The sequence below is a fragment of the Heloderma suspectum genome, chromosome 6 (genome assembly GCF_057233095.1).
Source record: "Heloderma suspectum isolate Gila_16-S chromosome 6, 16-S_ref, whole genome shotgun sequence".
NCBI lineage: Eukaryota > Metazoa > Chordata > Lepidosauria > Squamata > Helodermatidae > Heloderma > Heloderma suspectum.
The window spans coordinates 99,629,790-99,642,453 of NC_139463.1; positions in this window are offsets into that span (position 1 = coordinate 99,629,790).

A 12,664-nucleotide genomic window follows, 5' to 3' on the forward strand; every position below is an offset into this window, starting at 1 on the left:
CTTTCCCAGCATCAGGGTCTTTTCCAGGGAGTTTTCTGTTCGCATTAGGCGGCCAAAATATTTGAGCTTCAGCTTCAGTATCTGTCCTTCCAATGAGCACTCGGGGTTGATTTCCTTTAGGATTGACTGATTTGACCTCCTTGCAGTCCAGGGGACTCGTAAGAGTCTTCTCCAGCACCACAGTTCGAAAGCATCAATTCTTCGGCGCTCAGCCTTATAGTCCAGCTCTCACAGCCATACATTACTACTGGGAAAACCATAGCTTTGATTAGACAGACCTTTGTCGGCAAGGTGATGTCTCTGCTTCTGACTATGCTGTCTAGGTTTGCCATAGCTTTCCTCCCAAGGAGCAAGCGTCTTTTAATTTCATGGCTACAGTCACCGTCTGCGGTGATCTTGGAGCCCAAGAAAGTAAAATCTGCCACTGCTTCCATTTCTTCCCCTTCTATATGCCAGGAAGTGATGGGGCCAGATGCCATGATCTTAGTTTTTTTAATGCTGAGTTTCAAACCAGCTTTTGCACTCTCCTCTTTCACCCTCAACAAGAGGCTCTTGAGATCCTCTTCGCTTTCTGCCATTAGGGTGGTATCGTCTGCGTATCTGAGGTTGTTGATAATTGTCCCAGCAATCCTAATTCCAACCTGTGATTCATCCAACCTGGCGTTTCTCATGATGTACTCTGCATATAAATTAAATAAGCAGGGCGACAATATACAGCCTTGTCGTACTCCTTTCCCAATTTGGAACCAATCGGTTGTTCCATGTCCGGTTCTTACTGTTGCTTCTTGGCCCTCATACAGGTTTCTCAGGAGACAGGTAAGGTGGTCTGGCACTCCCCTCTCTTTAAGAATTTGCCACATTTTGTTGTGATCCACACAATCAAAGGCTTTAGCGTAGTCAATGAAGCAGAAATAGACGTTTTTCTGGAATTCTCTTGCTTTCTCCATGATCCAGTGTGTGTTGGCGATTTGATCTCTAGTTCCTCTGCCTCTTCTAAACCCCGCTTGTAATTCTGGTAGTTCTCGGTTCACATGCTGCTGAAGCCTAGCTTGTAGGATTTTGAGCATAACCTTGCTGGCATGTGAAATGAGCGCAATTGTGTGGTAGTTTGAACACTCTTTGGTGTTGCCCTTCTTTGGAATTGGAATGTAAACTGACCTTTTCCAGTCTTGTGGCCACTGTTGAGTGTTCCAAATTTGCTGGCATATTGAGTGCAGCTCTTTAACAGCATCATCTTTTAGGATTTAAATAGCTGAGCTGGAATACTGTCATCTCCGCTAGCTTTGTTGTTAGTAATACTTCCTAAGGCCCACTTGACTTCACTCTCTAGGATGTCCGGCTCAAGTTCAGTGACTGCACTATCATGGCTATCAGGGACATTAAGATCTTTCCTGTATAGTTCTTCTGTGTATTCTTTCCACCTCTTCTTAATCTCATCTGCTTCTGTTAGGTCCCTGCCTTCTTTGTCCTTTATCATGCCCGTCTTTGCACAAAACATTCCCTTGATATCTCCAATTTTCTTGAAAAGATCTCTAGTCTTTCCCATTCTATTGTTTTCCTCGATTTCTTTGCATTGTTCATTTAAGAAGGCCTTCTTGTCTCTCCTTGCTATTCTCTGGAACTCTGCATTCAGTTGGATAGATCTTCCCCTTTCTCCCTTGCTTTTCGCTTCCCTTCTTTCCTCAGTAAAGCCTCATCAGACAGCCACTTGGCTTTCTTGCATTTCTTTTTCTTTGGGATGGATTGAGTTGCTGCCTCCTGAACAATGTTACAGACCTCCGTCCATAGTTCCTCAGGCATTGTGTCTATCAGGTCTAATCCCTTAAATCTATTCCTCACCTCCACTATATATATTGATAGGGGATATGATTTAGGTCATACCTGAATGGTTTAGTGGTTTTCCCTACGTTCTTCAATTTAAGCCAAAATTTTGCAATAAGAAGCTCATGATCTGAGCCACAGTCAGCTCCAGGTCTTGTTTTGACTGACTGTAGAGCTTCTCCATCTTTGGCTGCAAAGGACATAATCAATCTGATTTCGATATTGACCATCTGGTGATGTCCATGAGTAGAGTCGCCTCTTGTGCTGTTGGAAAAGAATGTTTGCTATGATCAGCATGTTCTCTTGGCAAAACTCTATTAGCCTTTGTCCTGCTTCATTTTGTACACCAAGGCCATGCCTGCCTGTTATCCCGGTGATTTCTTGACTTCCTACTTTGGCATTCCAATCCCCTATGATGAAGACGACATCTTTTTTTGGTGTTAGTTCTAGAAGGTGTTGTAGGTCTTCATAGAACCGATCAACCTCAGCTTCTTCGGCATCAGTGGTTGGGGCACAGACTTGAATTACTGTGATGTTGAATGGTTTGCCTTGGATTCATACTGAGATCATTCTATCATTTTTGAGATTGTACCCCAGTACTGCTTTTCCCACCCTTTTGTTGACTATGAGTGCTACTCCATTTCTTCTAAGGGATTCTTGCCCACAGTAGTAGATAAAATGGTCACCTGACTTAAATTCACCATGCTTATCCATTTGAGTTCGCTGATTCCCAAGATGTCGATGTTCAATCTTGCCATCTCATGCTTGACCACCTCCAGCTTACCTTGATTCATTGATCTTACATTCCAGGTTCCTAAACAATATTGATCTTTACAGCATCGGACTTTCTTTTCACCACCAGACACATCCACAGCTGAGTGTCCTTTCGGCTTTGGCCCAGCCACTTCACTCTTTCTGGCGCTACTTGGAAATACCCTCTGTTCTTCCCCAGTAGTATATTGGACACCTTCCGACCTGAGGGGCTCATCTTCTGGCGTCATATCTTTTAGCCTTGTGATACGTTCCATGGGGTTTTCTTGGCAGGAATACTGGAGTGGTCCTAGCGCCATCCTAACGGCACATGGTGTGCACATGTTCAGGCAAGGCATGGTAGACAATCGCTTCTTCCTAGTGTGCCAACGCCAAGCTTCACACGCGTGTGGAGGGGTCATTCTGCATTACAGAATCATTTTACAAGCGCATATGGTACCCAGGGCCAGGCAAAGGGCAAGGTGGCGCTCCCTTCCCCATTCCATCTACAGGAGCCCACTGGAGTGGCAGTTGGCTCTTACTTGACACTGGAGATGGGATAGGGCCCTGGTGAGGCACCAGACTAGCTTAGGGGGCTCAGGACAGACAGGCTTGTAGAATACACAGGTCTGTCCTCCAGTGAAGCGGAAGGGCTGGGGGCTCAGGAGGAGCAGTTGGGGGGCCGCTGCTACCCCCAACATTTGCTGCCTGAGGCAGTCGCCTCACTCTGCCTACAGTCAGGGCTGTCCCTGATGGCACCTCTCAACAGACAGAACAAATCATGAGCGTGGTTTAAAATAAAATAGTTATGACCGATCTAAGTGTTACAAGTTAATTCCGATACGATGGTGCTGTTCTTGTCTGGAAGGTATAATGGGTGAAGCAACCCTGAATGGAGTGAGAAGTGGTAGTTGGAAGGGAGAATCAAGGACAAAGAACAGGGCAAGGAGGAATGGAAGAGAGCTTGGGACAACCTTCCCCAATCTGGTACCCTTCAGATGTGTTGGACTGCAATTCCCATCATTCCCAGCCAGCATGGCCAATAGAACACAAGAAGTGCACTGCTAGATCAGATCAAAGGTCCATGACCTAGTCTAGCATTTGGCTTCCCACAGCAGCCATCCAGATCTTGCTGGAAGCCCACAAAAAGGGCATAGAGAGGCAATTAGCCTTCTAGAGTTGCTCCATAGCAATGGGCATTCAGTGGCATGAATATGGATCATATAGCCATCACAGCTGGGCATTGACAGATCTATCCTCCATGAATTTGCCTGATCTCCTTTTGAGGCATGTAAGCCAGTGGCCACCCCTACACACACACACACACACACACTTGTAGTAGTTCATTCCACAGATTAAATCATGCGCTGCGTGTGAAGAAATACGTCCTTTGGTCTGCCCCGAATCTACAGTCAATTGATTTCATTGGATCATCCCAAGTTCAAGTATTACAGCTGGATGAACATGTCCCAAGCAAGTCAAGCTGTTGCTTCAGGCAACAGTGCTCTTCTTTATTGTTGTTGTTGTTGTTATAAGTTCATAAATTCAATTGAATAAAAATTCACCACTACCACCCAGCTGCTGTTTGCCCAAAGAAGAAGAATACATGGGTGCAAAAATACCATCGTCCCTCCTTGGGCAAATAGAAGCTTAGGATGTTTCTCCTGATGTCAAGTTTGGCCCAGACCCAGCTGCCATCATCACAAAGTGTAGCAGTGAATCCCATCGATGAATTACACACTGTGTGAAGAAGTATTTTCTTTTGTTTGTCCTGAGTCTCTACTGCCACATTGGTTTCGCTGGGTGCCCTCAGTTCCGGTACAATGAGAAAGGGAGAAACCTGGATCTCTATATGCATTTGCTCCATTCAGTTCATAATTTTATAAACTCTATGGCACGAGGGCAGAGCCTCAGGCCTGAGGGCCAAATCCAGCCTTCCAGGGCTCCCCAGAAGGCTCCAACCCTTTTCCCTGAGCCACTGAGAGTTTGGTAGTTTCCCAGCTGTTGTGTAGTATTTTCCCCATTCTAAAACAATGCCTCTCCTAAGGCTTAGTTACTGATTGTAAGAGCTTTAATTTAAAATATGCTGATATTTTTTGCTATTTTGACGCCACCTTTTTTGCCCTCAGCCCAGCCTGATACTGGAATGCAGCCCCCAAGAGCGTCTCTGGAATGGAATTTGGCCCTCAGGCTGAAAGAGGTTCTGCACTCCTGCCCTATGGAATCTACTGTTAGCCTTTTGCATGTGTGTCTAAACTAAAAAGGTCCAAATACTATAAGTCTCTACTCATAATGTTGCACGCTCTCTCTTTTGGACCTTTCCTAAATCTGAATCAGACCTTGAGTGTGAACCAAAACCTATCTGGCAGATGGCCAACAAAGTAACATTTTATGAAGGGTCTGCATCCATTCCACCCAGCATGCCACCTTGATGGTAGGCCTAGATGAGAAAAGAGGAAAGACAGCAAGATGTTTTAAACTTAAAGACGAATAGATTTATTGTGGATGCATCTGATGAAGTGGGCTCTAAACCACAAAAGCTTGTGCCGCTATAATTCTCATAGTGTTTCAGGTGTCATAAAAATCTTTTGTGTGTGTGCTGTACAGGCTAACATACCTCTCTGGGTAATCTTATACCAATAAATTTGTAAGAAAATCTCTCTTTCTCTAGTGTAGGGATGGGGAAGCTATCAGTCCCGGGGGGGGGGGGGTCCCCATCTGGCCAAGCAGCCTCCTTCCCAAGCCCCACCCCCATGCCACAAGGGGAAAGTTCTTCTCTCCCATTAAGTACTTTTCCCTGCTTAGCACTGAAAAGGGGCTGTCTTTCTCACTACTTACCAGGGGAAAGCATTTAGCTCCGATCAGCTGCTGATAGGAGATTTTCCCTGTGCAGAGGGGGTTGGGGGCAGGGAAGGAAGCTGCTGAGTAATTCAGTCCTTCCTTCTGAGCTTTGTCCTGCAGAAGCTGCCCCTGCCTCTGCCTGAGCAGACATGCTGCTCCTGCTTAGTTCTGAGTAGACATGCTTCCCACAAGAAATTGGTAATAATGAAATTTTGGCAGAGGGTGGACTTTCCAGCCCCATCCACTTCGCCTTTGTCTCTGCCCACCACTGGAATGTGGCCCCTGAGAGCATCTCCAAAATGGCCAAAACACATTTCCCACCCCTGCTCTAGTGGACCATGTGAGGGAGATGACCAAAAACAATGTTTGGATTGAAGTGGACATTTTTATATACCATTTGATTAATCTGACTTTACTGACAAAGGAAATTGTCAAATTCTTCCAGTAGCTGAGAATTGTATTAAGCTAGTTTAATCAATTATTATACAAGCTGCCTTTGTAAGATCTCATTATAGATCACATGGGTCATTATTTAATCAACTTGAGATTTAAGGTATGATTAATCTAATTGTTCAACAAATTAATTCAATTTGAATGTGTTAAAGCAATCAAGTTCAATTAAGTCAGTGGCTGTGCAAATCCCTCTGGGCTCACAACTGAATTCCTTACCTCCCTGTTGTATATATTTTGAACTGTAAGCTCCTCAGAGTAGAGATCCATTTTTACTTTTATATTTTGCTTCACTTCCAAATAATAAAACAATAATGAATTGGAAAAAGAAATCAAATGGAATATGTTAACTATGTTCACAGATGCAAGAAAATACAAAAATGATACATAGCCTGAACTTCTGATATCAAACTGAAGTTGCCATTGGCCATGGTTCTCTAAAGAAATATATAGTTGAGGGGCTGTTGCTCAGTGATAGAGCATGTGTGTTGCATGTAGGAGGTCCTAGGTTCAACTCTCCTCCCTTCCCTAAAATGTAGGGAGGCTGGAAATGTCCCTGTCATCTTTGGAGAGATGTTGCCAGTCAGCATAAATCAACCAATGGTCTGGCTTGGTATAAGGCTGCTCTATGTGTATTTCTATCACACCTCTGTGGCGAAAACCATGTATACTTCGTAAAGTTGGGCTGCAACTCCCATTTGGCCATTCTGGCTAGGAACGATGGGGGTCACAGTCAAACACATCTGGAGGGCACCAGGTTAGGGAAGGTCAAATTAGAGTAAGTCTGGCTGGGCTGGCCCAGGACATTTTGCTGCCTGAGGGGAAGGACAGGACGGCACTTCCCCTTCCCCATTCCATATACAAAAGCCGACCAGACAGAACTTTGATTCTGACTTTAAGATTGGCGATGCTACAGTGTCCTCCATTCTACCTGAGGGCAGGAAGCTAGCTCAGGGGTAATAGGGCAGGCCACATGGCACACGCAGCTCCATCCACTCCACACCCCTCAGCATCTGCTGCCTGGGGTGACCACCACATGCTGTTTAATGGTAGGGCCGGCCCTGAGAACTGGTTCAACTGAGTATCACAAGTAAGCACCAATAAGGACTGCAAAGGGACTGTATCCCTGAATTGCCTTTCCATGTTTGTGAGTGATCAACAGCAAGCCATAGTGACATTCAAGCTTGTCCTTTGGAATGACTGATCAATTCCCCTTTTTAGCTCTGAAGGAGACGTAATGAATTCTTGGAATGGACCAAGGCCTTCAACAGCCATGCAATCAGTTACCTGTTTCATCATCTCCATAAGGGAAGTTCCATAATATATAATTTGGGGGAGGGAGTTGCAGTTTCTTCACAGTAAGAAATTCCCCACACACATCACAATCTCCTTGAGCCTGCAAACCCATGGCCTCCATCCTTTTCAGACTCAGGACTAATTTCCATTATTTATTATGCTTAGGTTTACTCAATATTTCTCTTTCTACTAACCATTATTTCTCTTTCCTTCTGTCCATGTTTCTCCCTGCAAAAATGTTGGTCAAATTAGAAAATATTGGTCAGTCCCCTATTTTGACAGCATCCTCTATTTGAAGGGCTGTCCAGCTGAAGTCTGGTTTAAAGATAAAAAAACATCAAACGGAAAAGCTCTGAAGCTGCCCATCAACAGCACCTGAACTGATTGAGCAAGGCACACTGTACTTCTGTTTAAATTATCATAATTATTTCAAAATTTGCATCTATGCATATAAATGAATTGTGCAAACTTTCTGCAAAATCAAATTGTGTGCAAACATGTGTCCTCTTTTGTTTTCCAATAATACCCACCCTCACCAAAGCTGCTACAGGTGTAAATAGCAGCTTCCTTTTCAGGGCAAATAGCAGTTGGCTGGATTTTCCCTGGGGAAATGGTACAGAATGGTACAGAGGGAAAAGGGAAACCTTCTGTAGTACAGTCCTGATCCAAACAGAGATTGCCTGCAGCTGCTGCTAAAAAAAAGAAAAAGAAGGGAAATGTGATTATGCATTATTTAGTTCGACCATTAGAACAGTTTGCAACCTACTTGTAAAGCTAATGCTGCAGATAACAGAGGCAGCGGCAGAAGACTGACAGAAGGACTTGAATGGCAACATTCAGATGTACCAAGTGGACTGTTCTACCAAGCCCAATTTAAGTATGATGCTGGGTGTGTGAGAAAAACGGACTGCTCTGGTGTTCCACACCCCCGGCAATTCATTTAAACTCCGTCGCCTTGCCTGTGGTGTTAGCATGCCAGGGATCTGTGGCCCAGACAGTTGCCATGCTGATGTGCTAGCATGTGTGGTGGTCAAGGGCCCAGACTTGAAATGTGACTGTGATGCCCTGCCACTTCGGGAACGACGGTGAGGAGCGGTGTGTGATTGACAGTAGCATTCCAAAGCAGTTGGAATCAGTTAAAGCCCACCAGAAATGACAGTTGGGAGAGAGTCGACAAGACTGAGTTAGGGGAGTGAGGCTAGTCAGAGGAGTGTGTAAAGAAAAGGGAATGTTGAGACTGCTCAGTCTCAGGATTCATAGTTATTATTAATATGTTATGGAAATTATTTCTTACAAAAATAGCCACTTTTTATAGGTCAGTCTTTTAATCATTATTGACGTGTGTGTGTGTGTCTGTTTTTAATAACAACTGTCCCTGCTTTTTCCATGGGTTTGAGGTGAAAATTTTTACCTAAACTGAAATGAAGCCTAGAGAGATCCAGGAAATTTCAGCCAGTTAGCTTAGGGAGCAATCCTAGGGCCGCTGTTCAGCAGCTAGATGGCCATAGGATATGTGGGTTTCCGGGAACTGACCTCGGAGCCCATGCTCCAAGGTCAGTTCCTGGAGAACTGACCTTCCCCCCCTTTCGTGCTGCCTTGCAGGCAGCATGGAATGGCCTTGTGCTCCGCGCTCGGAAGAGGAGTGCAGAGCAGCCAAAACGGGGCGTTCCGGGGAGGGGAAGGCGGAAATGCCGATACGACACATCCTATGTGTCGTCCGGCAGCCCCCCCCTTCCCATGGCTAGACAGCCGAAATCGATCCCCTCCGTGCTTCTCCTGCTCTGCATTGGATAGGCAGTCGCCTCTGAGTTTGGAGGCGGCTGCCTATCCCCAAAGGATTGCACCCTTAAAGTCTGTTCTGAGAAAATTGGTGGAAAGCATGATTAAAGATAGAATTATCAAGCATATAAGGAGAGACAAAAGGATGCATTTCTTCACACAGCGCACAGTTAAACACAGATTTTCTTCCAGAAGATGTGGTGATGGCCACCAACTTAGAGGGCTTTAAAGGGGGATTAGACAAATTCCTGGAGGATTAGGCTATTAATGGCTACTAGTCATGATGGCTATATGCTATCTCCAGGATCTGAGGCAGCATGCCTCTGAATTATCAGTTGCTGGGGAACAACAGTGGCAAAAGGCTATTGCCCTCCTGTGGTTGGCCACTGTGGGAAACAGGATACTGGAGTAGATAGACCTTTGATCTGATCCAGCAGGCCAACTGAGATGTTCTTGTGAAATCATCCCCATGGAATGGTGAGTCCTTGCTTTCCTGGCATCACATTTAAATTGGTCCCTGCCTGCTAGGCCCTGCTGAGAATCTAGGAGTCGGTATGATAAGGGTGACCACTTATGTACCTCCAAAACACAAGACAAAACAGTATACAGATATGCATAAAATATGCATGTGCTAATTTACATAGGCACCCTTAGAAATAATGAACAGAATATAAATAGAAATACAATACATCTCATCACCATAGTGGGGAAGACCTATGTGCCTGTTCAGTCTGCTGTCCAGCTGCTGCTAACTGTTGATGGGCAAATTCCAGGCCTCCCCTGCCTCTTCCTTCTTCTTATGGTTTTTTATCTTTAAACCAGACTTGGAATGGACAGCCCTCCAAACAGAACTCTCGTCCAACAACTTTTCAAAGACAGTACTGTCCCTTGTAGAGTAGGGCACATGGCCACCCTACAGCATGAGCTACGGTCCAAACCATCTAAAGCAGCTGTCAAGTTCCTTCTTCTTGTCTCTCTTTGCAATCAACACACTCCAGATACCAGGCTTCAGGCTCACTACTTTATTAGTTAATGACCAGGTTCTTTACAGGTGCAGATTCTAGGAAACTCTCAGGCTACAAAGGAAACAGCTACTCCACACAATTACAAATACCAGTAGAGGAGCCGAAGTGGAAGTTAGAGAAGTTGCCAGCAGTTTGAACAAGAACTTCCCAGCCAGACTAGGTTAGGGGGAGCATCTGAGCTCTGCCTCTAACTTTTCCCGCTTCGCTCTGCCACGGACCCTAGCATCCCTCAAGTCACGCCCCTCACTCTCCTCCTTCCCCAAGACCTGGGTTCTCATGGAGGAGGAAAGGGGGCAGCCCTTCAGGTCGAGCCATCTGTGCGCCAAGGTCTTGAGAAGAAGGCCTTGCCATATCTGAGCTCACTAGGGAGGGGGCCTCCCCCGGTTCTGGCTGTTCCCATTCTGAGTCTGAGCTGCTAACTATCTCCACATGCTCAGACCCATTCCTGACAGCGGCCTGCTGGCAAATCTGATAACTGGAGCACCTGCTCCAGCCCATACTCCTCTTTTGCCTCTGAGTCAGTGGTTGGGAGGGCCAGACATTGGCCTCCAGTGGCTGGGTTCAGCCCCAATGTCGCCATGCTGCTGAACCCTACACTAGACTTAATTCCCCTCCCAAAGAGCCTAGGAGAGTCAACGACCAATTTCTCCTGCTGCGACTCCATTAGATCTCACACTCTTCCTAGAGAACCGAGGAATCTTAGCTCTGAGTTCTCCCTCCCCTGAATCCACTTCTCTCCCAGAGAAATCCAGGTGGGATTTTTGTTTTTGTTTTTTAATGGTAGATTTTCTGTCAAGATACTGTCAGTTGAGATGAGGAGGGAATAATCTTTCACTTTCTCCCAGTAAATCAACTCTTTCTAAGCTAAGCTGATGGCAGGAAATGCATTGCAGGCTCTCCTAATCCCCCCTGGGTCCAAGGCAGGGGCGGATTTCCTGAGCTGGGCCATGGCCTGCGGGAGGATGGAGGACCGTACATGAGAATCTGAAGGTAGATATGGAGAGCAGGCAATTGGTTTAACCCCTGCCAGTCTGGAAAGTTATGCTGTCCGTGTGTGCGTGTGTGTTGTTCAGAGGGCTGAAGATAAAAGGCTAACCTCTAATATTTGACAGATACTTGAGAGACTCTCAGAAATGGTTCCTCATAGAGAAACAAAGAATGAGTTTCAAGGAGCCACATGGTAACCACTTCAAAGCTAACTGCAAGTGGGTTGGCCATGTGTCCTAATTTATAGAGGACAGTCCTCTATTTGACAGTTGTCAGAGGCCAATCCTCTGTTTAAAGGCATCCTCTCTTTGAAGGCCTGTCCAGTCCAGGTCTAGTTTAAAGATAAAGAACCCTAAGAAAGAGAGCACTAAGGAGAGTTGCTGCCAGTAGGCTTAGTCACATGACAGCGCTACAGGGGACCACCTCCATGAGTAGTTACAAGGGCCATACCAGCCTTCCCCAATCTGATTCCCTCTAGATGCCTTGGCTTTCAACTCCCATCAGCCCAAGCCAGCGTGGCTAATGGTCAGAAATTCTGGGAATTGTAGTGCAAAACGTCTACTGTGCCACACAGGGAATACTGTGCCACATAATATACTATTAAGTGGCCATAAACATGCAGCTCCTAGTTTATGAAGCCAACAAGAAACAAATGAACGTTGCTTCATGGGAGATCTCACGGCTGACACACTTCCACTAAAGAAGTTTGGAAACTTTCCTTACCACTTAAAAAAAAACAGCTGGATTTAGATACCAACATCTGTATGTTTTCTTTCCCCAGCAAATCATACAAATTAACTCCCAAACCCTGTAATTGTGAGGATTCCAAAGCTCAGAATGCACTAGCCAAGTTGCTAGACTTGGTTTGGTATCAAATCAAGAAGCTGCTAGTGATTTTCAAACATCCTAACCACTCCCCCCAGCATCCCTTTCTGTGTTGATTTGTCTGCTGAGGTCCACCCATTCATGTTGCAAAGGATTCTGGGATGTATTCCAGCAGAGCTGGCTCAAGCCATTTTGCTGTACCAGGTGGCAATTAATATTGAACATATATTCACAGAGATCATACAACTATGCAAGGGCAGAGAAAATAAAAACACTTGGGGGGGCGGGGAAAATGTTTGTCATCTGAAATTATTCTGAAATTATTCTTTAGAATAAGTTACTCTATAGTTACTGTACACAATATGGAGATACACAAATAAGTACTTTGTATTGATAACATTTCAGGTAACTGTTTGTATTCCTGTGGATTATAGATACTCGAAATGTACATTTGATAAATTAGATAAAACATAATTTTGAACACAGGGCTGGCCCTACCATCAGGCAGTGAAGCAGCCGCCTCAGGCAGCAGATGCTGAAGGGCAGCAAGGTGTTGGGAGGACAGAGCTGTGTATGCCATTTGGGTCTTACCTGCACCCCCTAAGCTAGCCTGCTGCCCTCAGGTGTAGTGAAGGATGCTCTCCCACTGTCAGTATTGAAGTCAGATTCAACTTTCAATCTGGTTGGCTTCTGTACATGGAATGCATAGGGCACCATCTTGCCTTTGCCTCAGGCAACAAATTGACTTGGGCCAGCCCTGTTTGAACATATATGAACATAGGAAGCTACCTTATACTGAGTCAAACCATTGATCCATCCATCCCAGTATTGTCTATTTTGCCTAGCTAGATGCTCCAGCAAGGAAAGTTCCTAGTCCTGCTCCTTGAGAT